At 41.5% G+C, this 26,037-nt stretch overlaps 1 protein-coding gene across 7 annotated transcripts in view; it reads left to right on the forward strand.

Annotated features, from left to right (window-relative positions):
* The window catches only part of Pkig (cAMP-dependent protein kinase inhibitor gamma), an 86,545-nt gene that overhangs the window by 30,256 nt on the left and 30,252 nt on the right, over positions 1-26,037 (forward strand). For 2 of the 7 annotated variants that reach the window (XM_027945144.3, XM_027945143.2), the window contains exon 1: positions 19,031-19,152. The exons of 2 other annotated variants lie outside the window; for them this stretch is intronic. The gene's annotated coding sequence lies outside the window, so the exon portion shown is untranslated. Of the gene's footprint in view, positions 1-10,078; positions 10,158-19,030; positions 19,153-25,201; positions 25,306-26,037 lie in introns of those variants that run through there. 3 more of the 7 variants (XM_071608952.1, XM_071608954.1, XM_027945145.3) reach the window with 3 other exon arrangements.

Below are 26,037 nucleotides of genomic sequence, written 5' to 3' on the forward strand. Positions count from 1 at the left end.
ATAGAGATATAGTAAGGAGAAAGAAAGAAATGGGAAATTGATTTACCTTTTATATCTCATAGAACATCTATAGGAAACATCTTTGAGTATTGATGAACACATTGGTTTCTTTATGGAATAATGTAATTAGCTAATCAAATCCTTCTCTTAAAAGTTGAAATGTCTTTATCAGTGCTTAGGAACGGGCCTTTCTGCTTGGAGAAATCTTTAGTTGGGTGGGTCAGAGTGATCAGAGCACTCTGCACTTTTCTCTTAGAACAGAAAGAAAGTGATAGAACTTGCACAAAGTACTATCAGTCAGCAAGTGAGAATTCTCTCTGGAGGAAGAGGTTACATCCTGGGCATCAAAATAATCTTCTAAGGGTCTTTTGTTTGTTTGTTTACTTTGTTTGTTTGTTTGTTTGCATTGGATATTGAACCCAGAGGTCCTCTGCCAGTGAGAGCTACATCCACAGCCCTCATTTAATTTTTTATTTTGAGCAGGGTCTTGCTATGTTGCTGAAGTTGGTTTCAAACTTATGATCCTCTATCTCAGCCTCCTGAGCTGGGATTACAGATGTGAGATGTGGGCCATTGTGCTTGTCCTCTGAGTATTTTTTTTCTCCTTTTTTTTTTTTTTTTAATAGGAAAAAAAAGGTTTACAAGAAAATAAAATACTATGAAAAGAATTAGCACAAACAATACATAACAAAAGCATCCTTAAAGTCATGAGATTTAGGAATTTTAGACTATAAAACAACTACATTTATTTTCAAGAAGCAATAGAAGCCAAATCAGGTGTGTTGGTGTATGCCTATAATCCTAGTGACTGAGAGGCTGAGGCAGGAGGATCACAAATTCGAGACTGTCCAGGGATTCAATCCTGCCAGAAAAGAAAGAAAGAAATGGGAGCTAAGAGTATTTTTTATTTTGAAAGAAAAGTAGATACTGTCAAAAGTGACATTTTAAAAATGACAAAAATACACATTCTAGAAAAGTAACCACAACATAACTAACAATGAGAACACAGTGGAAGGTTTAAAAGCAGATTTTATAGCTGAAGAAAGAAATAGTAAACAAAAGATAGATTAGAAGAAAATTATTTAGAATATACTACCAGGAGTTTAAAATGTATAAAATGCAGAAACGATGGTAAGAGAAGTAAGAGGACCCCGTGAGAAGGTCTAATCTGTGTATAATGGAATTATAGGAGGAGAGGAGCAAGAATGGCACAGAAGCAATGTGTGGAGAGTGATAGCTCAAGATTTCCCAGAACAGTTGAAAGACATGAATTCACAAATTCAAATATGTATAGCCTCAATTAAGTGCGTATATTAGAAAAGAAGGAAGACTAAGAACTGAACAAGCAATCATCTTAAGAAGTCTAAAAAAGCTCAACAAAATACTTCTAAAGAAAATAAAGGGAAAGTAATGAGAAGAGTAGTAATTAGTGAAGTATAAATATAGATAAAGCAAATGTAAAATACAGAATATTGGTGAAGCCAATGGTTTGTTCTTGGAAAAAAAATTAATAAAAATGGTAATTCTCTGATGGTGTTGATCAAAAAAAGGAAGGAAGAAAAGGAGGAACATGGATGACTTATATTAAGGGTGAGAAGGCCAGACGCAATGGTGCACACCTGTAATCTAATCTATCTGGAAGCCTGAGGCAGGAAGATTGCAAGTTTGAGGCCATTCTCCACAATTTATTGAGACCCTGTATCAAAATAAAAAATAAAAAGACCTGGGGATGTAGTTCAGTGATAGGGCACCCCTGGGTTCAATCCCCATTATCTCTCTCTCTCTCTCTCAAACACACACACACAAAGAGTGAAAAAGAGTACATAGTCATTAACAAAATAATAAGATTAATAAGATAATGTGAATGATTTTAAACCAAAATTTTTGAAAATTTAGGTGAATAGATAAATTTGTTAGTAATACAATTATTAACAAAAATTTAATCAGCAGTTAAAATCTTCCCTTAGGGAAGAAAAGTCTAGACCAAGTGGCTTCATTAGAAAGTTATACCAAGCTTTTATTTTATATTATGTTAATATTATGATTATTTTTTTGTGGTATGGAGATTGAATCCAGGGTCTTACACATGCTAGACAAGTTCTCTTATCAAAGCTACATCCCCAGCCCTATACCAGGCATTTAAAAGAGAAAGAATTAATATTACACACATACTTCCTGGGAACAGAAAAAGAGATCAGCAAAATTTTAGTATTCAGCAGTGACTTTATGAGGAAGAAAAATTCACAGGCACCATTTTACTTATGAGTATGAAAAATTCTAAATTATGTATTAGCAATGCAATATCCAATATTCTACTTACTATTGTAGAATAAACCAAGATTTTGTGGCTTAAAACAGTCATTTTTAATTCCAGGAGTTCTGTGGGTTGGGAATTTGGACCAGGCACAATGAGAATGGCTCCTCTATTCCAGTGTTGTCTGTGCTGCCAGCTGGGGTGACTCATAGAGGGCTTGGAATCAAGCTTTTTGATTGTGGCTCTTCATCAATTTCTCAGGAGTTCTTTATAGATTAAGGAAGTAAGCTATTTGTTGAGACAGAATACAATTTTCCCCAGGTTAACTTTTGGTTTTTACTTCACTGATCATGATTTTTGCCATGCAGAATATTTTTACTTATATGTGATTGACTTTGTCAATATTTTCTCTCATACTTGGAAAGGCCTTCCCCATTGTGTGGTTATAAAGTGTGCTGTGTGTTTTTCTGGTACTTACATGGTTTCGTATTTGTGCATTTGAGTCTGTAGATAGAGTCACCTGCAGCTATTTTTGATGTGAGGTGTAAGCCTGTATTTGTTAACTTGCCCTGTCTCAAAACAAAAAATAAAAAGGACTGGGGATATAGCTCAGTGCCACTGGGTTCGATTCCCAGTACCAAATGACTAAATAAATAAATAAATTAAAGAGAGAAAGGAAGGAAGGAATCCAATAAGCTCTTAGCCATGCATGTGGATAATCTTGGAATATGGCCAGAAACTAATGGATACTGAAAGATCACAGCCTTCTCTGTAAGTTGAGTCAACAAAATTGGAATTATCCAGCTAATATTTGTAAATATAGAATTTGTAGTTGGGCACTAAAAATTGTAGGCACCATAATTCAGGCAGAACTTTATTCCTCTTCTCTTCTTGGAACATGGGCAACATATCCAGCCCACACAGAAGTCTTCTTGTTGTTATTCCCGTCTTACAAGCTTCTCCTCTGAGGGCATGTGCAGGAAGAAGTTACTGTCCCATCTGATTTCCTTCTTTGAAGCCGCTATTAATGAATGTTCTGGCAGCTTCTCCTGTCTCTTAAGTGGAGTGATCCAGTTGCCCCTGCTGTTTCTTATTTGTGCGGTTAAATTTATCTTCAAGTGTATCATCTTTTCTTTTTGCTTTCCTTTTGGGGACTTTTTAAGATTTTGACTTAAGTATCTGTGGGGTCTTCTTATCTCTGGGCCAGCAGGTTTTGTTCTCTGCAAGGGGAAGGGGAGGGTCCCTTTTATCTTTTGCCAGTCTGATTCTTTAAACAGACATCCCTGCTTCAGGCTTGGAGTTTTTCCTGGCTCTGGGTTTTCATCTGTGGACACAGTAGCCTCTTGGCAGTTTTTTAATAAATGATCTCCGTTGTAAATCACAGTATTGGTAACATTTAGTTCCAAGTTACCTTTAGTTTTTTTCATGGACTGATATCCTTGTTTTCCAAGTTTTATTTCATGGTACTGAAATCCACTGGGTATGTAGGGATCATCAAGCTGCCAGGAGCAATACACTTAGTAGCAGGAAATAAAAAGAAAATTCTGGGGTTTCTCCAGTTCTGTGATTGTCTCATCAGAGCTTTCAGAAGGAGAGTTCTTCTGGCTCAGGAGCTCAGAGGCTGCTCAGGGAATTTCCTGCTTACAGAATCCTGTCTCACACTCTGTACCATCTGCATCTTGCTTTTCTAAAATTCATAACTTTTTCTTCTTTCTGTTTTCTTTTTCTTTTCTTCTTGCAGGATCTACTTTGCTCCTTTCCCTTCCTTGGTCCTCATGCCTGTCTTGGTCATTCCTGCCATCAAGAAGCTTGCCTAAGGGCTGAGGTACCTGAGCAGAGGTTAGAGCTCATTTCCTCCCATTTTTAGATGCAGCTTCAAGGGCTTCCCACCCACTCTCCTGCGAGGTCTTTGTCCAGTGTGTGCTGCTTGTGCACCTTCCCAAGTCAGGCAGGTATGGGGGCAGCAACAGCACACCTCTGGGCCTGCCCTGAAGACTGGGAGAGAAGCAGGACCCTGGAAACCTTCTTGCCTGTTGGGCCAGGCAATGTGTTTGATATTTCAATTGTTTTCATTTTTTTTTCTTGATTATAAATAGTTCTGCTATAAATGTCTCCCTCATATACAAGTCAGAGTGCGCACATATTTGTAGTGCTTGATGTGCATTGTCCAAGAACTTAAAAATAACTTTTGATATTTTTTTACTTTTGTAGAAGTAAATACTACACTATAAAAATAATGCTTTGTGAGTCTGGGATTGAGCTCAGTGGTGGAGCATGTGTGAGGCACTGGGTTCGATCCTTAGCACCATATAAAAAATAAATAAAATAAAGGTATTGTGTCTATCTACAACTGAAAAAAAATTCTTAATAATGCTTTGTAACAAAATTTGAAGTATCAATAGGAAAATGAAAAATAACTAACAGTGTGATCACTCTAGAGATTCTTCCATTCTTCCATGGACTGATTCTTCCATTCTCTTATATATGCAAAATTAACAGGAGCCAGCCTGGTGTAGTGATAAGCACCTGTAATCCCAGTGACTCCAGAGCCTGAGGCAGGAGTATCACAACTTCAAGGCCATCTTTGGCCATTTAGTGAGACCTTGTCTCAAAACAAAAAAATAAAAAGGGCTTGGGATGTAGCTCAGTGGTAATACACCCCTCTGCGTTTCAATGGCCTAACTAGACTTAAACTGTGCCTCAGTTTGACCATCTCTAAAATGGGATGGCAGCTGGGCACAGTGGTACACACCTGTAATCCCAGCAACTCAGGAGGCATAGGCAGGAAGATCGCTCTCAAGGCCAACCTTGACAATTTAGTGAGACCCTGTCTCTCAAAATAAATTTTAAAATGGCTGGGGGTGTAGCTTAATGGTAGAGTACCCCTGAGTTCAGTCAATCCCCAGTACCAATGAAAAATGAAACGAAATGGGATGATAACAGAAACCTGGTGTGGCCACAAGGATTAAATGAGATGATGCATGCAGCCTCCTTGGCTAGTGTCCAGTACCTAGGAAGAACACCATACTCCTTACAGAACTGACATTTTAATATGGAATAGGGAGGTAGTGGTGAGATACTGGCAGTAAATGAATGAACAAGAAAACTGGCAGTGTTACACCGACAAAGTGATGTGACAGGTGGCTGGGTGCTCATCTTAGTTTAGGTGGGTTGAGGAAGTCCTTCTGAAGAATTGACATTTTAGCTAAGGTCTGAATGATAAGGATATTCTTGTATTCCTAGAATTTCTGGAAATAGAATCATGAGATCAAACATTCTATACTGGGCTGGGGATGTAGCTCAGGGCTGAGCATTTGCTACCATGTGTGAGGCCCTGGGTTCCATCCTCAGGACCAAATGAGATAATAATTTTGGTAACTGGGAAATATAGTTCACCGTGTTATAGTCAGGGTGTCGAGTTGGGGTCCAGGTCCTTGGTGTCCTGAACAAAGAATTCAGCAAGATACATAAAAGCCGCAGGCAGAGTACAGATTTCTTGAAGTTGAAGGTGAAAGTAGCACTCTGTAGGGGGCAGGGAAAGGGTAGGGTGCTCAAGGACTCCAGGTCTGGAAATTAGTGTTTTCTATGGAGCGGGAGCCTGGAGGCATTCTCTTCCCTAAACAGACTGATGGGGATCTTACCCCATTGGCTCCCATGCTTACCTCATGATGGCTGATTAGAATAGTGTCCAATCTCCCCCCATTTGTTACTCTAGGAACTTAATTAGAATACTGTCCACTTTCTCCCATTGGTTATTTCAGAAAACTGAACCTGTTGAGAGAGTTATCAAGGGCCAGGAGTCCTCAGTAGTGGGAGTTGTCACGGTAATGAGACTTTTTGTAAACAGGGACAGATGACTCATCTCCCTGTCTTATCCTTAAGTGGCATGTTCTCTGCTTCTGCCATCATGGCGACCCTGAATTCCTACCTAAAACATGGTAGACGGTGTGCCCAGTGTGTCCAAGGCCTTGGGTTCAATCCCCAGACTACCCCTCCTTTTATTTATTTATTTATTTATTTATTTGTTTTGGTCAGTATAGTAGAGGCAAATTGACCTGAAAAAGATTTTTAAATCATTTCCGTTCCCTCTGTGTATGGGTAGACCTGCTGCTTTCTTCATTCTCACTAGTACTATTCTTTAAAAAGGAAGGTGGTGGAAAGATTGTCTTAGGGACCTTTCCATTTGTCTTCATTATAATGTAAGGCGAGAGATCAGGAAGCAAGGAAGTGCTTCTGAGAAATCCTTCTGTTGCCTCTCCATAAACGGTTGCCCAGCATCTCTGGCATCACCGTGACACTGTACACCTTTCTCCTCGCTCCCTGGCCTTGTTCTCTGTGCCAGCCCCTGCCTGCATTGTGTGCCAGGGCTGCAAGCCTCAACATTGTAGCCCACTGATGTGCTGGTTAACAACCACTTTCTCTTCTTCAGAATTAGTCCGTGCCTGAGTTGGCCTGATATTGCTTTGCTATAAAAACAAGACAGCTTTTAGAGGTAGGCTGGTTTTTCCAAACAAATTGATTGGCAAGATTCTACCACCTTTTGGGAGTTAAAACCAAATAGACTCTGCCCATCTTTTGGTCCTCGTCCAGCTCTTCTGTGTGGCATACAGTGAGGGCACAGGACACTGTCCCACCCATGTACTCCAACTGCTTCTGCCCTGGAATCGGTGGGTGATAAGACTTGTGCTGTACGTGTGGAATGTGTACGCAATTACATATTGTCTGTGGATCTCAATTTTGAGAGTCTTTTATCATCCTGTGCCATAAGAAACGTTCTGAGTGTAGGTCCTGAGCAGATATGGCAGCGTCACAGCTCAGTACATGTTGAATTCCAGACACCACTCAGGTACTATTTGGTTCATTTATGGAATAGTTGTATATTTTTAAAGAATATACATATATCAGAATTTAATTTCTGATTGAAATCTTAAAGAAAATAATATGTAGTTCAAACTCATAGGTAAATGGAAGTCACATGTTTTTAAAATGTGATTTCTTTTTATAATCTTTTAAAACTCAGCAGCTTAAATAAAACATCCCGAGGGCAACATGTGTTAGCAAGGGGCCTGGGGGTGGCGTGGGGAGGGAATGTGTTTGGTGAAATTGTCCAGGAGCAAAGCACGGCTCACTTGAAGCCCAGAGATTTGTCATCCAAATATGTGCAGATTGCTGGTGCTATAAATAGTTTGAACTCAAGTAAACAGCCTCTTCCCCTGGCTGCTGCTTGGCTGTGCACATGCAGAACAGGCTGGAGCAGCATCCCACACCAGGCCAAGATGCTTGGGCCCAAATCTTGGGCTGATTCTCTTCCTGGCAGAGCAGCCAGCTAGCTAGGACTTGAGTTGACTGGGGTCAGGTGTTCACCCTTTCATTTCCCATTTTTGGCTCCCCCTCCTGCCCAGCCTGTTGTAGAGCTTCATGTATTTGCCTCTGAGCTGAGCAGTACTGAGCTGAGATTCCTGGCAACCGTTAAAAGCCTGGGGCCACATGGCTGTTGACTAAAGTAGATTCAGGAGGCACAGACGTTGTCTTTTCAGGGCAGAAGCACGCATGGCTCGTTTCTTTCTTTTGAAGCCAAAAAGAGCGGTACTGGTTGAGGGAACTGCTGCGGGCTGCCTGTGCCAACAGCTGATGAGCTGGATGCCAGGCGGCCGGCTGCTGGCATTTCCAGAGCCCCTTTGAGCACTTGGGCAACATGCTGATGGAGCAACTGAGGACATTACATGGTTTATTATTGGATTTCCTTTGGAAAAAATAACTCTCAATGTGTGTGAGTGTCCCCCCCCCCCCATTCCTGCTTCAACTTTATTCATTTATAGTGACTCTTGTGTCAAAGGTCTTAAGGAGGCAGTGAATGATTGGATATTGTGTTGTTAAGGGGATAGATGCTGAGGGATGGTAGACGGAATACTGGATTGAGGATCAGGAAGCCTGGGTTGGGCAAGTTACCTGACTTTTCTTTGGTTTCTTTATTTGTCAAGTGAGCATATCCTATTTCTCCTGTTTCATGGGATTGATGAGAAAATTTAAAAGTACTTTGTGGACTACACCAAGCTAGTGGTATGTGAAGGAGAAGTGGTAGTGGAAAGGGCTTGCGAGCTGGTCTCTGGGCCTGGCCGCCTACTCTGTCCCTCAGCCTCAGTCTTTATATCTGTAAAGTGGGAATATCAGATACTGGCTCTGCAAGAGTGTTAACAAAGGACTAGAAATAACATATGTAAATACTGATAGGACACACAACAGTTAAATGGCAGTAGCAGCAATTACTAAACTTAACGTGGAGATACTCACTTAGGATGCTGTAGGATTCTGAAAAAACATTCAGATTATAAATGTTGGAATAGCAAAAAAGGCCTTCTAAAAGCTGATTGCAATACCTGATAATAATAGGAAAACTTTAAAAATCCAAGAAATACATGGACATGATTTCTAATCAAAACTTAAAAAAAAGTTGGGTCTAACTCCAGGCATGAGTCTCCTTACCCTTCCCGCCCTGAGGCCACGGGTTTGTGTGTCTGCTTTTACTTCTTCCCTGGTTCTTCCCTTTCTCTATACTATATTACCTCCTTTTGTTTGCAGTGCTGCGGATAGCACCCCGGCCTCACATGTGGCAGACCAGTGCTACAACCCAGTCCCCCCCAATTTTTTTTTCTTTACATTAACTATACTACTGTCATCACATATAAGATAATTAAAAATTCTTTATTATGGGCTGGGGATGTGGCTCAAGCGGTAACGTGCTCGCCTGGCATGCACTGGGCGCTGGGTTCGATCCTCAGCACCACATAAAAATAAAATAAAGATGTTGTGTCAACCGAAAACTGAAAAATAAATATTAAAAAATTCTCTCTCCCTCTCTCTCTCTCTTTTTCTTTCTTTCTAAAAAAAAAATTCTTTATTATTAGCAAAGATCTCCGATTAACCTAAATATTGTTTTGTTCCAGTTAGAGGCAATCAAAGCTACAAATTTCTGTACTTGTTTTTCTTTTTGTTTTCTTCTCTCTCTCTCTCTTTTTTTTTTTTTTTTTGTTGTTGTTTGTTTGTTTTTTGAGACAGGGTCTCACTAAATTGCCCAAGCTGGCCTCAAACTGTGCCCCTCCTGCCTCAGCCTCCAGAGTAGCTGGGATAACAGGCGTGTGCCATCAGGCCTGGTGGTACTGCTCTTTCTTCACTTGTCAGTTTCAGGTATCACCTGTGACATGTGAGGCTTTAGCTTTTCTATAAACTTACAGCCACACTCACTGTGCTTTTCCTTCCCCTTTTCTCCCAATTTCACAGTTTCAGGTTGAACTAGGAGGCAGTGTTTTCCGTGTTATGACATCGCAACTATTGTTTACTGTGCACTCAGTACACACTAGTTATTTTTCGGTTCTCTGTGCCTGTTTTCTTCACAGTGCTTATTCTGACAAGCGTGGCTTTCTTTCTCCCTGCTGCTCAGTCTGTTCACTCTTTCTCTTAGACTTTCCATAGTGTTTTCATCAAACCTGGGAGAGAGAGTCAGTCAGTTCTTCCTCCTGGAGCCTTCTTGTCCTCCTGCTCCAGTTACCGTGGTGCTTTCCAGGCCTGTCGCGCAGCTCAGCTCCCAGAGCCGTTCTCCACTCCCTGCATTCCCTCCATCTCCCTCTGGTTGCACCCTTGTTTTTTCAGTCCTGCCTTCTGAGACTGAACCCTGAGAGAACAGTGCCTGGCACGTCCAAAATGTCTTTCTCTTGCCTAGTTGAGTGTAGAATTCTTTTTTTTTTTTTTTCTTGGTACCAAGGATTGAACCCAGGGCACTTAACCACTGAACCACATACTCAGCACCTTTTTATATTTTGTTTTGGGACAGGGTCTTACAGTTTCTGAGGCTGACTTTGAACTGGCAATCTTCCTGCGTCAGCCTCCCAAACCACTGGGCTTACAGGTATGTGTTACCACGCCCTGCTTAGTATAGAATTCTGAGTTCCACACATTTTCTTTTGAGCTTTCCTCATGGAAAGAAAGCATTGCTCCATGGTCTTCAGGGACCAGTATTGCTAGGAAGAAGTTGACCATTCTGATTTTTCACTTTTGAAACAATCTGTTTGCCTCTCTGGAAATTTAGGATTTTTTTTTCCCTTTTAAAATCTGCATGGTTAGGAGATTATATCTTCAGAATTTCTAAAGACATGAGATGTTTTTAAGCTTCTCATTTGTCCAGATTTTCTTTTCCTTTATAGAGTTTGTATTCTCTTATTTCAGTCTTTGCCATGTTGTTGGTTTTTTCAGATGCCCCGTGATACATTCTTTTGGCCACTCATAATCAATAATGAAAGAGTTACTAATGATAGACTTGGTTTCCTCTGGAATTGGTTGTCTACCCCACAGGCCTCTCCCCTGGAAAGCTGCTGGAAGCTCTCTATACCCAATGGTAGTGGACGTGAGCAGGACCAGCAGTTAGACTGAGGGTCCTTCAGGTGTCACAGTAAGGAGGCCTGTCTCTCCCTGGAAGCCTTAGCTACCCCAAGCTCCTCATTCAGTTTATTTAAAGAGCCTTCTGCCTTTACCTGTGGTTCAGTACAGCTGCCAGCCTTTTGTGAGCTGCAGGCCGAATGGGGAGGAGCTGGCTGGCACAGGACCTTCTGTGGATGCGTTGATTTTCACCCTGGTTCTCAATCCTCTTCTCCATTTCCGCCATCTCCTGGCTCAGAGTCTCCCCAGGTTTCCACACAGCTGCTTCTTTCCCATTTCCAGTGGTGCTTTCTTGACCCAGTGCTGAGCACCTCAGCTTCCATCATCATGCTGCTATGAACTTCTTCTATTTTTTAGAAAATTATTTGAAATGAAATCCCTTCTCTAATGATCATCTCCTAGAGGGAAGACCTGATTTGTATTTAGAAGAAGTGGTGCTTTTTTTTTTTCTTAAATATACTATTATTTTACCTCAAGCTTGGACTTCTAGGATGTCTGCGTGTGCCAAGTGTATGCATGTTTAGAAGATAGTTATTGAGATTCCTATTCTGTGCCAGGCATTATTCTAGGCACTTAGACTAGACATATCAGAAGACCAGGAGAAAGATTGACCTTGTGAAGCTCACGTCTGGTGAGCTCGTACCTATAATAACATGCTGAGGTTGTAAGAGGAGACCCAGAAGGTGCCAGGAGACCAGAAGAGCATGGGGAACTAACTAGGCTCAGAGAGGCCTCACTAAGTGACACCTGATCTGAGATCTGAGTAACCAAAACAAGAGGGAAGGGCTGATCAGATTAGAATTTCAAAGTGCAGTGGCAAATGAGAACCTCAAACCAATAGAACTGCTTCTAGGCTGTGTAGCATCAGGAAAGTCCCTCGCCTTCTGGGCTGTCATTCCTCACTCTAAAAGGAGACTACATGCTCTTTTAGTTGTACAAATCAATGACTCTCACATTGTGAAGAATTAGCTCAAGTGGCAGTCTGTCTCTCCAGTAATTGCCCCAATCTGAAACCTGTCTCTAGCTGGAGGGAAGCAGTTCCACCGAAGGCTAAGAGGGGCTGGGTGAGAGCAGTGTGGAATCTATTTTCTAAGAGCATGCTCACTGGGTCAGGCTTCCCTTCTCCTTCCAGCTGTCCCTCCTACTTACCTCATCTGCTACCATTTGGACACACTGCGTTAGCAGTCCAGAGGGGGCCAGGAAGTGGAGCCTTAGAACATCAAACCCCAAAGGAAAAACAGCCAGGTAAACTCTAAAAACCCAAACGAACATATTAAACATGTCTTTCTTATCTTTGGTGGGGTAAACTGCCTCCCTCCCCACTCCAAATGACTTTAAGTTTCTGATTTCAAAACAATATTTTGAGTTTAAGTGTGGGTCCTTCTCTGGGGCTGCACACTAGAAGGTGCCCCGATTTATGTGGGTGGTAAAATGATGGATGATTTTTTTCCTTTTTTTACTATTCTTCTGTAGTTTCCTTTTTTTTAACAATCAGAAATTATGATTGCAAATGGAAAAATAATCAGAAAAGATAACAAAATCTACTTTTATTTATAAATATCAATATGGTTCTCAATTGTCTAGGAAAAGCATGGGCTTCCAGGCTTTCTGGCGTAGTGGCTAGAGAGTTTGAAATGTCACAACAACTATAACTTGCCTTTGATAGCGAGAAGAGCTGACTACATTTTACAGAGGCTGTGTGGACTAGGAGAGTGGGGAACTGTAGCTAGAACTCACTCATCCATTCCTTTCAAGAGATTGCACCAGTTCCTAGCTGACCAGGTGATTCAGCTGATCTGTGCCTGGAGTAACCATGGGATCTCTCTCAGGGAAGCCTGTGGAGATTAAAGTGAGGTGATTTATATAAGGCAGTAGGACAGTTACCTAGTATGTGGTAAGCATTCAGTAAAAGGTGTTTATTTTCATTTATGTATTTCCATATTACTAAGTGCCTCATGTACAAATGTGACTAAATTTAGGCATAGATCCTTTCCTTAAGAAGCTCAGTCTAGTGTAGGAATAAGACCTGCTCAGGAGTAAACATGTTTTCTACAATAAACATATTCTGTTGGATTGAAATGTTATTCTTCATTTTTAAAAAATATTTCACATATATATTCCTTTATATGTTTATATATATTCATATACGTATATGAATATTCATATATGTATATGAATATACCCCTAACACAACCAAATTCCTACTCATACATTTTCAAATATATCAGTTACATAATCATAAACTAAACTAAAACAAATTGTAAATATACTCATTTCCATAGGCATAACCCAGATTTCACACGTAATATAACAATATCGCTTATCTTAAAAATATCCATAGATAAAAGTATATATATGTTTTGATATATAATATTACTTCTATATTTATATTCATATATATTGATATATATGTTCCAAAGGTAACCCGTTTCTAAACCAAAACCATAACTCAGAACTACACCTAACTCTGTCCATAATTGTGAGCCTTTTAAATAAGAATTATAAATATTATTTTGAATATCTCTATATATTTTCCCATATATATTTCATATATATTTGTATACATTCATATATATGTATGTATCCTAATGGCAACCAAAATCCTACCCATAAATTTTCATATGTATTCAGTTACATAATTGTATCCTATATCTTACCAAAATTGTAAATATCTATCTCAGAATAAAAATAACTATATGCAAATCCATATCCATTTAAATATTTTCATGTATATTTTTACATATTTATTCACATTTGTATTCATATATGTGGATAAAAATGTTTAAGCCCAGTGTTATTGTGTTGTGGTCTATTTGATTCTTGAAGATGAGAAGGGTGTGTTTGATGTACATAGATACTCTGTTGTTTGGGGCATAAATATTTGTGATTGTTATGTCTTGTTGATGTACAATTCCCTTAGGCGGTATGAAATGTCCTTCTTTTGTTTCTTCTGGTTAACTTTGGCTTGAAGTCCGCTTTATCTGACGTGAGGATAGAAACCCCTACTTGTTTATGCAGTCCATGTGAGTGATATGGTTTTTCCCATCCTTCTACCTTTTTTTTTTTTGGTTGTTCAAAACATTACAAAGCTCTTGACATATCCATCCTTCTACCTTTATTATGTGGATGCTTTGCCTACGAGGTAAGTCTTGGAGATAGCATATTGTTGGGTCTTATTTCTTAATCCAGTCTGCCAGTCTGTGTTTTGATTGATGATTTTAGGCAATTAATGTTCAAGGTTAATATTGAGATATGATTTGTGTTCCCAGTCATTTTGATCTAGTTTTTAATTTGAATTAGTTTCTCCATTAATTGATTATTCCTTTAGTGTAGTTCTTCCTTTCTCTGATTTTCACTTTTTTTTTTTCACTTCATCTTCATGGAATATTTTGTTGAGAATATTCTGAAGTGCAACCTTTCTGGTAGCAAATTCTTTTAATTTTTGTTTATCATGGAAGGTTTTTATTTCATCTTCAAATCTGAAGCTTAATTTTGCTGGATATTGGATTCTTGGTTGGCATCCATTGTCTTTCAGAATTCGGAATATGTTATTCCAGGACCTCCTAGCTTTGAGGACCTGGGTTGAGAAATCAGCTGAGATCCATATTGGTTTCCCTCTATATGTAATCTGATGTTTTTATCTTGCAGCCTTTAAAATTCTATTCTTATTCTGTATGCTAGGCATTTTCGTTATAATGTGCCTTGATGTGGTTCTGTTGTATTTTTGCACAACTGGGTTCCTGTTGGCCTCTTGTATTTGATTTCCCATTTCATTTATTAGATTTGGGAGATTTTCTGATATTATTTCATTGAAAAGATTGTGCAGTTCTTTGATTTGTATATCTGGGCCTTCATCTATCCTGATAAATCCTAAATTTGGTAGTTTCATGTTATCCCATAATTTTTAGAAAGTCTGTTTGTGGTTTCTTAACATCTTCTCTCTGTAGTCAATTTTATTTTCAGGATTATATATTTTGTCTTCATTGCCTGAGATTAGTCTTCCAAGTGATCTAGTCTGTTAGTGATGCATTCTGTTGAATTCCTAATTTAGTTTATTGTTTGCTTCATTTCAAGAATTTCTGTTTTTTTTTTTCCCCAGAATCTCTCTCTCTTTATTGAAGTGATCTTTTGCTACCTGTGTTTGCTCTCTTACACCCATCCTTTACTTTGCAGATCAATTTAACTATGAACATTCTAAACTCCTGCTCTGACATTTCTTCCAATGTGGTGTTGATGGATTCTGTTACTGGAGTTCCTTGGTTTGCTTGAGGCGATTTGTTCCCTTGCTTTTTCATGTTGTTTGTGTGTCTACCCATCTAATAGTTTAGATCTGAGGCAGTAGAGTTTATTCCCTATGGACTTATAGTGTCCCTGCAGGTTTTCAGTACCTCACTGTTTAGGGGGAGACAAATAATAACAACCACCAATGCAAACAATATACAGCATTAAACCAAATAGTTCCTACTATGACGCCTACAATGTTAATTATTGCAATAAACAGAAACAATATGATCAGTTATTGCCTATAATAAAAACAAAAAGTTTGCAAAAGGGTTTACATTTTCAAATGGTGGACATTTTTACTTATATATTTTTAAATTTTTACATATATATTCACATTTGTATTCATATATGTGGATAAAAATGTGGATAAAAATGGTGGAGAGAGAACAGAAGTGATATAGGATGTGATGATTATGAGGGAAGAGGAGAGAAGATAGAAGTAAAAGATTAAAGGAAGACTGAAAGAGAACAATAGAGATTGGCTGTTAGAAGAAAAGAGAGAATCAAGGAAAACAGGAGAAAAAATATATATAAAGTTAAAATTTAAATTTAAAAAATTAAAAATAAAGGAATATAAAATAAAACTAAAATACACTAATCAAACATCCTAGTTCCCAAAAAACTAATCCATGTAAAATAACTGGCTTCAAAAATGCTAGAGATGAGGAGACAAAAAAAAAAAAAAAAAAAAGGAAACTATATAAATGTTCATGTACCATTGAAATCACAATTAAACAGTGAAAAGAATTTTTTAAAAAAAGTAATAAAAGAATCTTGATGAAAAGTTTAAAGAATTCTTTCCTAAGAGAGAAGCAGATACCAAGAAATTCAGAGGAGAAACTGAGGAAATTCAGAGGAGGGAGAGAGCTCTTTCAGACTAGGTGGGGGGTAGGTATGGGAATTTGTGGTGGAGGGGCTGTCTGAGCCCTCAGGCCAGTTCTGCACAGGCTGCACAGGTCAGCAGCCAAAGTTGCCTCCATTTCCTCCAGTTTTCAGATGGAGCCTACTGTGGAGCAACCTGGGTTTCCCTGCTGGGAAGCCCTGTAAGAGGTGCTACCCAGGGGGGTGGGGTTTCCAGGCCTGGCCCCAAACTGCCTTGAGTTGGAGTGCAGCCCTGCCACTATCCTGTGGGCTTTGCACAGCTCAGAAACATGCTCCCTGTATCTGTTGCCACTGCTGTTAAGATGTGAGTATCATTTATGCCTGTTGTACCTGATCGCCATGGGGATTACATGAAATGGCGTATGCAAAGGGCTGAGCAGAGGAAGGCTCCAGTGCATATACCGTATCCACTGTCTTCAATTGTGATACAAAATGACTGTGCCCATGGTTGTTAGTGGTGGATGAGGTGCTTAGGGCCCTCTCCTCATGGATTCTGACACAGATAGATATAGAATTATTAGGCAAGTATTACAAAGTAGATGAAGAAATAATGGTGTTTTTTGAATGAGCTCCTTACTATTATTTTTGCTCATCTAACAAAACATGATTCAAAGCACCGATGGTGATGTCAGCTAACTGACCCATCTGAGCCCAGCTTCATTTCCTGACACCCACTCAGGCTTCTGGAATAAAGGCCCCAGCCTCCAGTCCCTCCAGGCTGAGTGTTGCTGCTGAGAACAGGCCTGACAGTTCTGAAGTAGGCTTTTGTTCATTACTCAGCCTGACATTCTGCAGAAATACAGGCCTTTCTTCTGACTTTCCAGCATCCTTGACTTTATTACTGTGTCACATCATCATCGGGGCAGAGTATGGCGAAACTGAGTCAGAATTAGAAAATAATGTTTTACCAATAAGTTATTATAGTTTATTTTTACAAGTGTTTTTGAACTTAAAGTATGTTCTGGGCACTTAACCCATTCAGAACCTTCAATGGTATGCTGTTATTCTCATCTTACATTGTCAGCCAAGGCATAAAGACATTGAACTACTTGCCCAGCTAGAGGAGGTCCAGGGACTAGGAGGAACTCAGCTCTTTGGGGGCTGCTAACTGCTGCTCCCAGGGGTTTTGCAGGCTGGTGGTTTTGTTCCACCACAGTCCACCACCTTGTTCCAAAGCCTTCAGATTGGAAAGCACCCTCCTAATAGAGCCTGTTTGCTTGGACCTTTCCTGATAATCATCAAGGTTTTCTGGGAAATAATTAAAATTCTTATTAAGTTACAAAGTGCCATAGCCTTGCCCCTGCTGATAAAGAGCTGCTTTCTCAGTGGAGTTCAAGTCCTAACCCCCGCCCCCATCCAAAATAGCATCAGGGGCGCTTTACCACTGAGATCTGTCCCTTTGGGGTGAAGCAGTTGCAGCCAGACTTGCCTTAGGCCACTCATTGTTTTGGTAGCAAAACAAGTAAGCGCCCCGTCTGACCTGGTGGCCTGAAGTGTTTCCTTTACCAGGCTGGATAGTTATTTGGAGAAATAGCATCGGCAGGTGTGGGGCATGTGTTCGGACTTAGCCAGGAATGAAGAATCTCCATTTTTAATGCCAACTTTTTGGTTTTGAGTTATGCAACCTTGAGCATGTCATTTAGCTTCACTGTATTTCATTTTCCTGTCCAGGAAACAGAGATGAATAATGCAGCCCCTGGGCCCCTAATTCTCCTGGGGGTGTTATGAGAATCAGATGAGATTATGTGCACAAATGAGAGCTAACATTGGTTTAGTACTAAGTATGTACCAACTACTTTCATTCCCCTTACATGTATTTTTTAATTCTCACAATCCTAGAATGGCAGCACAGTTAAGAGAACAGAAAATTTAGGGTGGTAAGTCACAAAGGACCCAGGTACACATCTCTGGCTCCCCTGAATAGTGCTCAGGATCATTGCTTCTCCTTCACCTGAGAAAGAGGGTTTACATATCTCCACTGTCCAGCACTCGGCAAATGCAAGGCATTATTGTTATCTCTATCCACTGTTGTTTCTTGTTGATCCCCAAGGACATTTGAGTTCCCTTACTTGTTCTTGTTTATCTTATCTAGTAGTTTATGCTGCCTCTTTTTATTTCCCCTGGGACTCATTCAGTGAATTCTTTTTTCCCTCCCCTTTGGTACTGGGGATTGAACCCAGGGGCGCTTTACCACTGAGCTATATCCCTAGTCCTTTTTAATTTTTTTATTTTGAAACAAGGTCTTCTGAATTTCCAAGTCTAGCCTAGAACTTGGAATACATCTGCCCCAGCCTCCGGACTGGCTTCACTCAGTGATTTCTTTAGGCTTTTCTCCTTGAGAAACCTGTCAGCTTTGTCATGAGGCGGCTTAAAGGAGCCAGCAGAGCCAGGCAACTGGGCTGGTTAGCTTGTGATTAAAATGCCTTGGGATGCATTTGTTGATAAGCTCAGCAGTCACTGGTTTTCAGTCATGGAATTTCAAAAGGGGAGGACACCCATGCCATCATTTTACTGATGAGGAAACTGAGGTCCAGATAGGGAGAGGATTTGCTTGAGGCCATTCATACAGCTGGGGGAGTGGCCAAGACCCAAGTGAGTTCCCCAGGCAAACACCAGTGCTTTCCTAGAGACAAGTCATCTCGCTACAAAGGGACAAACACATACACTGTGCCCATTATGTACCTGGGAAACTCTGGAGATCCAAATTCAGACTTGAAGAATTGAGCAGAGAGCTGTAGCGTGGGTGAAGTCTTCCTCCCTGACACATTATACACCAAAGAAATGAATTAAAACACAACCCAGCAGACTAGATGGCCCCCAGTCGGCAGTGACTAACAAGTAGAGGATTTAAGCTAGGAGCCCCGGCTAACAAGCAGAGGATTTAAGCTAGGAGCCCCGGCTGAGTGAGTAGATAGGAAGCCTTTTGTCACTAGGGCCTCAGGGTTGAAAATTGGAGGAAGGATGTTAGGCCAATGTGACCGGCCTGGGATGCGGTTACAGCCCCCCAGTTCATTGTCCAGAGGAAATGGATCTCCCCCGTGGACTGAGAGGTGGAAACTGAGCAAGTGAGTGAAGTGGTTGACATCATCAGCCTGAGCATTAGATTACAGCAAATGGGGACTTAGTTGGCCGGAGATGTGGGAAACACCCACTGAAACCTCGAAGTGCTTTTTCATTTAGGGAGAGGGCCGAGAGACTTCTGCCTGAACCTTGGGTCTGGATTGCTCCTTCTCAAACCTGGTTTCTTAATTCCACCTTCACTTCTGACCGGGAACCTCTGCAGTTTGAGGAACTTTGCTCCCGTAAGTAGAGTTGTACTCCCTCCTCACCCCCACCTCCAGGGAGAAGTAGAGCTCTCTGGAGAGCTTGCTTTCTAGCTCATTGGTCACAAAGGGTCTATTTTTATGTTCTGATATATGTGAGCTTGCTCTGAAAATTGCAGCTTTCTCTGAAACTGCCTGGGGCTGGAGTCAGAGCCCCGAGCCTCCCAGGGCTCTGTTTAGATCCTGGCTTACTTTTTCACGCAAAGAACTTTTGACGTATCCCTAGCTTTAAAAGCAGCAGTTTGCCCCAAATACAGGGGACAAAGTAAATCCTGAAACTAGTATTTGAAAACTTTATTTTTTTTTCTGATTACAAAGGTTTTACAAAACATTGTACACCTTCTAGAAATAAATGTCTCTGAAAGTGAAAATTCCCTAGACTCTTCCCCCCACAAATATAAAATTAATAAGTTAAATTTTATACACAGACATGGTTAGACTTCTGAAGTCATCACTTACCTCATAAACTTTGGGGGCCATGGGGAGACTCCCAAGATTGAAAGGAGGGGAAATCTTTAACTTTGGCTTTGTGATTTTTTTAAAAATATTTTTTAGTTGTTGATAGATCTTTATGTTTTTATTTATTTATACGTGGTGCTGAGAATCAAACCCAGTGCCTCACACATACCAGGCAAGTGCACTACCACTGAGCCACAGCCTCAGCCCCCTTTGTGATCTTTTTATTGCTTCCTTTTTTAAATTTGCTGTTTATGCTTAGAAAATAAACAGAACATGTAAGCCCTTAGGCGTTCCATTTGTTGGTATCTGTTTTTAGGGTTTTAAACTAAGCAAGCAACTCTGTGCAAACAGGAAGGGAAGGAGCCCTATAGCCCCAAGCTCCCTTCCTGGTTAGGCCCCTGAGCTGAGGGTTTTCAATCTGTCCACACTGGCCTCTGGCAGAGACCACAAAGGCCAGGTACTGTCCTTCAGGCATCACCTCCTCACCATGACCTGAGGAAGAAGGATGGCTAGATTATTCAGTCTCAGGATCAATCCTAGGGAGCTCGGTGGCTTGAGATGGCTTATAGGGTGCTATGGCCCCTCTCCCCTGTTAGATTAAATATACTTAACAAGCTGTACTTAAAGGGGAAGAATGTCAGCTTTGAATAATAAAAATAAGGGCTGTGGGCATAGGTTGGTGGTAGGGCAATTGCCTAGCATGAGCCAGGACCCTGGTTTGATCCCCATCACCATTAAAAAGAGGAGGGAGAGCAAGCAGACAGGCAGGCACATATTAGAACTGTGTGACCTTGGGCAAGCATTTTGCACTCTCTGGACCTCAGTTTCCTCATGTGCCAAATGAGGGGACAGAACTAGATCTTGATATTTTCAAATGAAGCTTAGAATGAACCATCCATATTTCTTTCCCTTTGAGGCAGATCCTTATGGCCTTAGAAGCAAAGTGCCCTAGGTTTTCAGTAATCCAGAATGACTAAAATTGACACCTGTAGGACAATTAGAGGAAACAAAACAGGCAGTATGAAGTTACTACTGAGTTTTGATGATTTTATTCAGGTTTGGTGTTCCCAAATAAAGAGGGGGAAAAGTTTCATTGGTGTGTGTGTGTGTGTGTGTGTGTGTTGGAAAAGCATACTTTAACAGCACTGACTTAAGACAGCATAAAACAAGAAACTAAGGCCACCCTCATCTGTCCACACCTGGTCTCTGGCAGAGACCACAAAGGCCAGGTTCTGTCCTTCAGGCATCACCTCCTCACCATGACCTGAGGAAGAAGGATGACCAGATTATTCAGTCTCAAGATCAATCCTAGGGAGCTGGGTGGCTCCAGCCTCTGGCTACCCAGGCCCATGGCTGGTTCCATGGTAGCAACAGTCTACCTTCAGTGGGCTTTGTTACTGGGGAAGACCACAGCTCTAAGATATGCCTGCCACAGGGCCATGAGCCCCCTCCTGCTAACCAAGACCTTATTGGAACAAATAGTTTCTAAATAACACATCCTCCCAAGAGTAGGGTCTGGGAAGGCCTTAAAGATAAAGAGCCCTGGCTTGGGAGTAGCTCAGTAGTTGAGTGCAGGCCCAGCATGAGCAGGCCCTGGGTTCCATCCCCAATACCACAAAACAAACAAACCAAAAAACCCAACAAGATAAAAGAGTCCTTAAATCCACAAGACCTGGAACCCGGAGAGTCAAAGTCCAAGACGACCTTTACTTTTGTTTGTCCTTCCCCAGCAGCATGGGGCATGTCTAGGTTAAAGGAGGGGACAGGGGGCAAACCAAAGTTCCCCTTCTTCTCTCTTACCAAACTAAAATCTAGGATTAAGATCTAGGATTAAATCTAGGGTTAGATTAAAACTGAGCTATGTCTCCTTTGCACCCATGTGCCAGGCTTTCTACTAGGCACTGGCCTCCTGGTGAGCAGTGAGTTTGGGGCATCTTGGGAGTGGAGACAGGTTGTAAAAGGGACCACTGTGTCCTGAGCTCTTACTTGACTTTTATACCTTTGTGAAAACTGTCACACATAAGACTGGGCATCTTGCATTTGCTGACTCCTTTAAATCTTAATAGTAGTGATGTGAGACAGAGATTGGCTCCATCTGACATGAAAAGAGGCGCACAGAGACGAAGCGCTGTCTACGGTATGGCAGCTGATAGAGCTGGAGAACCAAATGAGAACTGGCTGTCCCTGCCACCCTTGAACTTTCCACCACACTGTGCTGCCTTGTCTCCATCAGCTCCCTGGATCTCAGCTTTTCTCTGTTACAGGAAGAAGGTTGAACTTGGTTTAGGTCTTATTTCAGCTGCCTCAGGCGGGTGTGTTCCCGGCTCATCACCTGTGTGTCATTCCCGCCTGGTCTGTTGTGCTGCCTGACTTGCTGCGGGCCTCTGAACCCTGTGGGTCTTTGTGACCCTGGGATTGACTGGTGGCATTATGTGTCAGTTTCTTCAATGAAGGTTCTCCTGGGTAGGAGAACAAGTAGAAGCTCTGTCCTCATCACCTCCTGCCTTACAGATCCTGGACAGCTCTGCTTGCCACACAGAACCTGCCTCTCTTGGTAAAGTCGGGGGGTCACAGTCATACCTGCTCCAAAGTATACTGTGTGGATGAAATGGAATAAAGCTCACAAATTAGCACTTAGTTCTAAGGTACAAAAATTCATACTCTGAACTATTGTTTTACAACGTCCAGAAAGAGTGCTAGCAGTGTACGCATGTGTCTGTGCTCAGTCAGAAGATGGCATTTCTGTGAGGAACCTGTGGTTATCCCCGAACTCACCAATTCTAAAACCCCTGTGAGGGTGCCTGGAGATGCTGTGTTGGCTCTTCATATCCAGCCTCTGGGCTGCTTACTGTCACCTACTCCGATGATGCTGAATTTCAAATCAGTCAGCCAGCACAGAGGTCGAAAGCAGAAGTGGGTACTGTTCTCCTGGACCAGCGGGCCCTGGCCCAGCCACCTAAGGAAGAGGCTGGTAACAGGTGCTGTGGGTGGCAAGAAATTGAGTTCATGCAGTGAACCCCAAGTTGAGCTCACAAGAGGTCAGAAGTGATTCCTGAGTGCAGACAGTGGAAAATCTGGAGTTTTCTGGAAGCACTTTATTAACCCTGACCTGAGGCCCAGCTCACTGTCTCCTGCAGATCCCTCAGCAAGGCTTTCACTCCTTCAAGAAGGGGGTGTCTTTGGAAGTCGCAGTCAGCTATGATTCTAAACTGCAGACTAGATAATCTGCTCTTACTGGAGGAAGCCAGATTTCCCAAACGTAAAAGCAGCCTTATTAATCTTCCAAGAAATGACTGGCTTCCACTCTGCTCTTCAGGACTGAATGCTGGACCTTCAGGGCACAAAAGACATGAAGTATCTGGTGGTTAATGCAGTCTTATGTCCCAGGGTCTGGGGTTGGTTATGTTTAGTACTTCATAGGTGGTTGGTACTTCATAGGTGTGGTCTCCACTGTTCCATGAAGTGTCTTGAGGGCTTCCTAGTACTAAGCCCTGGGCTAGGGGAGCAAGGTGATTACAGATGCAGCCTCTCATCCGTGCATCAGGAAGACAGGTGGCGAGTGAACCCCAATGTGAAAAGTAGCACAGAAGAAATATGCAGAGGGGCTACAGAATGCCAGACAGTGGCTCACATCTGGCAGAGCCTGGTCTTAAGCTGGGTCATTGCTTCCACACTCCTCCAGTTCCTGGAGCTCGGAGATTTGCCCTTGTTTGCACTGGGAATGACTGCAAGCTACTGCAGCAGCAGAAAGTGCCCACTTCTAAACACCTTCCTGTCCCCCATGCTTCAGAGGAATGGAAGGAACTGTTCCTCAAAAAATGCAAGGCCCCCATCTGGGAGGGTCCTGAATTCAGAATGCCTAACCATGGCAAGGAAACATAGGAACGGGTGATTTTGGTAGTCTAAAATCCCTGCTGGGTTTTCTGTTGGTTTGTTTTTATAACACTTATTGTTGTTTTTCCTGATTATAAAATTAGAACATACTCAAGGAAGGAAAGCTAGACAGTACAGAAAAACATACTTAAAATAAATCACCACTCAGTAATTTCACTTCTCTGGTTTCTGAATAAGGGCCCGCCTCCCGTCCCCTCACCCACACACTACTGCTACATTTCAAGTTTAGCTCTAATTTTAATTTCTCCATGGGCAGAGTCTTATATGTATTTGCATATCCCCAAGGTGCTCATGTTCTGTGCTGCGGTCCACTGGGCAAGAAAAAAATGCCATCTGTGATTGGTTAGAGGCTGCAGCCTCCACTTGTACTTCCCTGCAGTGTGTGAGTTCATCTGCTGTTAAGAAGGGGGTGCAGCTTAATGGTAGCTACATGTAATGTAGCTTAATGCCTTTGTCTAGCATGTACAAGGTCCTGGGTTCAGTCTCCAGAACTATAAAACAAACAAGAAACCTTGTGCTTTGGGGCTTATGTAAGGTGTGCATTATCAAGGTAAATAAGACTTCTAAGTTGCTCACAGTCTGATAGAAAAAAGAAGACTCTTAACACAAGTGATAATGTGCCCCAGTAGAGGCACTGAGAACTTGGAGAGCCTGCTAAAGCCAAGAAGCATCGCATTTGAGCCGGGCCTTCAGTTTACTTGACTGAATTTTTCATGTAGTCAGCCAGTATCAATTGAGTACCTGACATGTGCCAGGGTATGGGCAAGATGATAGGTGGATGGTGTGAAATAAAATAGGCCTGGTCCTTCATGACCCCTCCCTACGTGATGTTCACTAGGACCAATGGCCATGTTAGGACCCATAAACAGGGTGACAGAGGACTCATAAATAAGGTGTGGCTAAGGGGCTTCCTGGAGGATGTAGTGCTTAAACATGTGGAGTAGGCAGTGATGCCAGGAGCTAAGGTGGGAGGGGGGGGTGTGGCATGAGGAAGAATGACACAACAGGGAGAGGGAGGCAGGTGTGATGGGCTCAAGCCAGAGAGGGGAGGGGAGCAAGGTGGATGAGGGTCGGGCAGGCTGAGGGTAGGCAAGGCCCTCAGACAGACATGGGCATCGCGGAGCGGAGGAGGCGCCTGCTGCAAATATGCTTTGTGAAATAAGAAGGCCTGTAGAGATGGGGGGATTGTTATTATTTCAGTGAGACATTTGTTATCCATGAAATAAAAGTGAGATGCAAAGTGAGACGCAAAGCCGAGGTAACTAAAATGCCAGGTTCCACAGCGGTTCAGGAGCCTGCCGTGCATTCTGTTCTGCCTCTGCTTCCTCCTCCTCCTCCTCCTCCTCTTCTCTCCCCACCCCCACCTTATTTCATCATTTCCTTTCCTTTTTCTTTTCATCCAAATAATTTGCAAAACATCCCATTTCTCTTATCAGGGTTCCTGCCCCTGCCATAAAGCCAGAGCATCTGGTGTGCACACTCCTGTTCCAGCACACAGCCCTCCCAGGGTGGAGGAGGGGGGAACCTTACAGTTTAGATTTTCTTTTAGACATTAAAGGGGAAAATTCTTTTTCTTTTCTTTTCTTTTTTTTTTTTAAGTATAGAATTCTTTCCCCTTTTAAAGTCACAAATGCTTAGCAGTAAAGTATACTTTAACCTGGATTTTTTTTTTTTTTAATTTTGCTTCCAACTTTCAAAACAGCAGAAGATCTGTTCTATTTTGGCCAAAAAAGAAAGTGACAATAAATGTAATTTACTTGCCCATATGAAGATAAACAGGTAATGATGATAGTTGGCCACTGTTCTTTCTCTGCTCTAATAGGTTTATTTGTTTCTTTATTATTGTTTGTTTTTATTTCTTTATTTTCCTTCAAGTAATCTTTGTGTTTCTTGTCCCTAGCTAAACAATTTGAAGATGTTTGAAGGAAAACTTATAAGTTCTCTTCCCCCATTTCCATTTCCATTTATCTGCGATAGCCAGTGATGGTAGTTTGTTTGGTGTGTATCTTTCCATAACTTTCCCAAGCTCCTTTTTAAATAGACATAGGGTTTGAGTGTATATGTGGCAATTTGTTTTGTCAGAAGTGGGATCATACTTGGTTCATTACTTTGTAACTTATTTTTCACACTAAATAATAATAATCGTTCACTCTTTAAATAGCTTTAGGCTATAGAAGGAAGAGTACACTACAGTATATTCAACCATTTCTTTTTTGACAGATATTTATGTTCCTGGCTGCTGTGGTCTGGATGTGCTCTGTCTTGCCAGAACTCGTGTTGAAATCTGTTTGCCAGTGGAACTTTTCAGAGGAATTAATGTCTTTCCCCAGAGGCTGGGTTCTCATGGGAATTGATTTTTTCTTTTTAGAGCAGGTTGTAATAAAGCAGGTCAGCTCCTTTGTCCCCTCCTTGTCTTCTGCATATATCCTATCCCCTTCTGCTCTCTACCATGAGGCCCTGACTAGAAACCAAGAAGACTCAGAACTGTGTGCCAAATCAAACCTCTTACCT

The sequence above is a fragment of the Marmota flaviventris genome, chromosome 2 (genome assembly GCF_047511675.1).
Source record: "Marmota flaviventris isolate mMarFla1 chromosome 2, mMarFla1.hap1, whole genome shotgun sequence".
NCBI classification, from domain to species: Eukaryota; Metazoa; Chordata; class Mammalia; order Rodentia; family Sciuridae; genus Marmota; species Marmota flaviventris.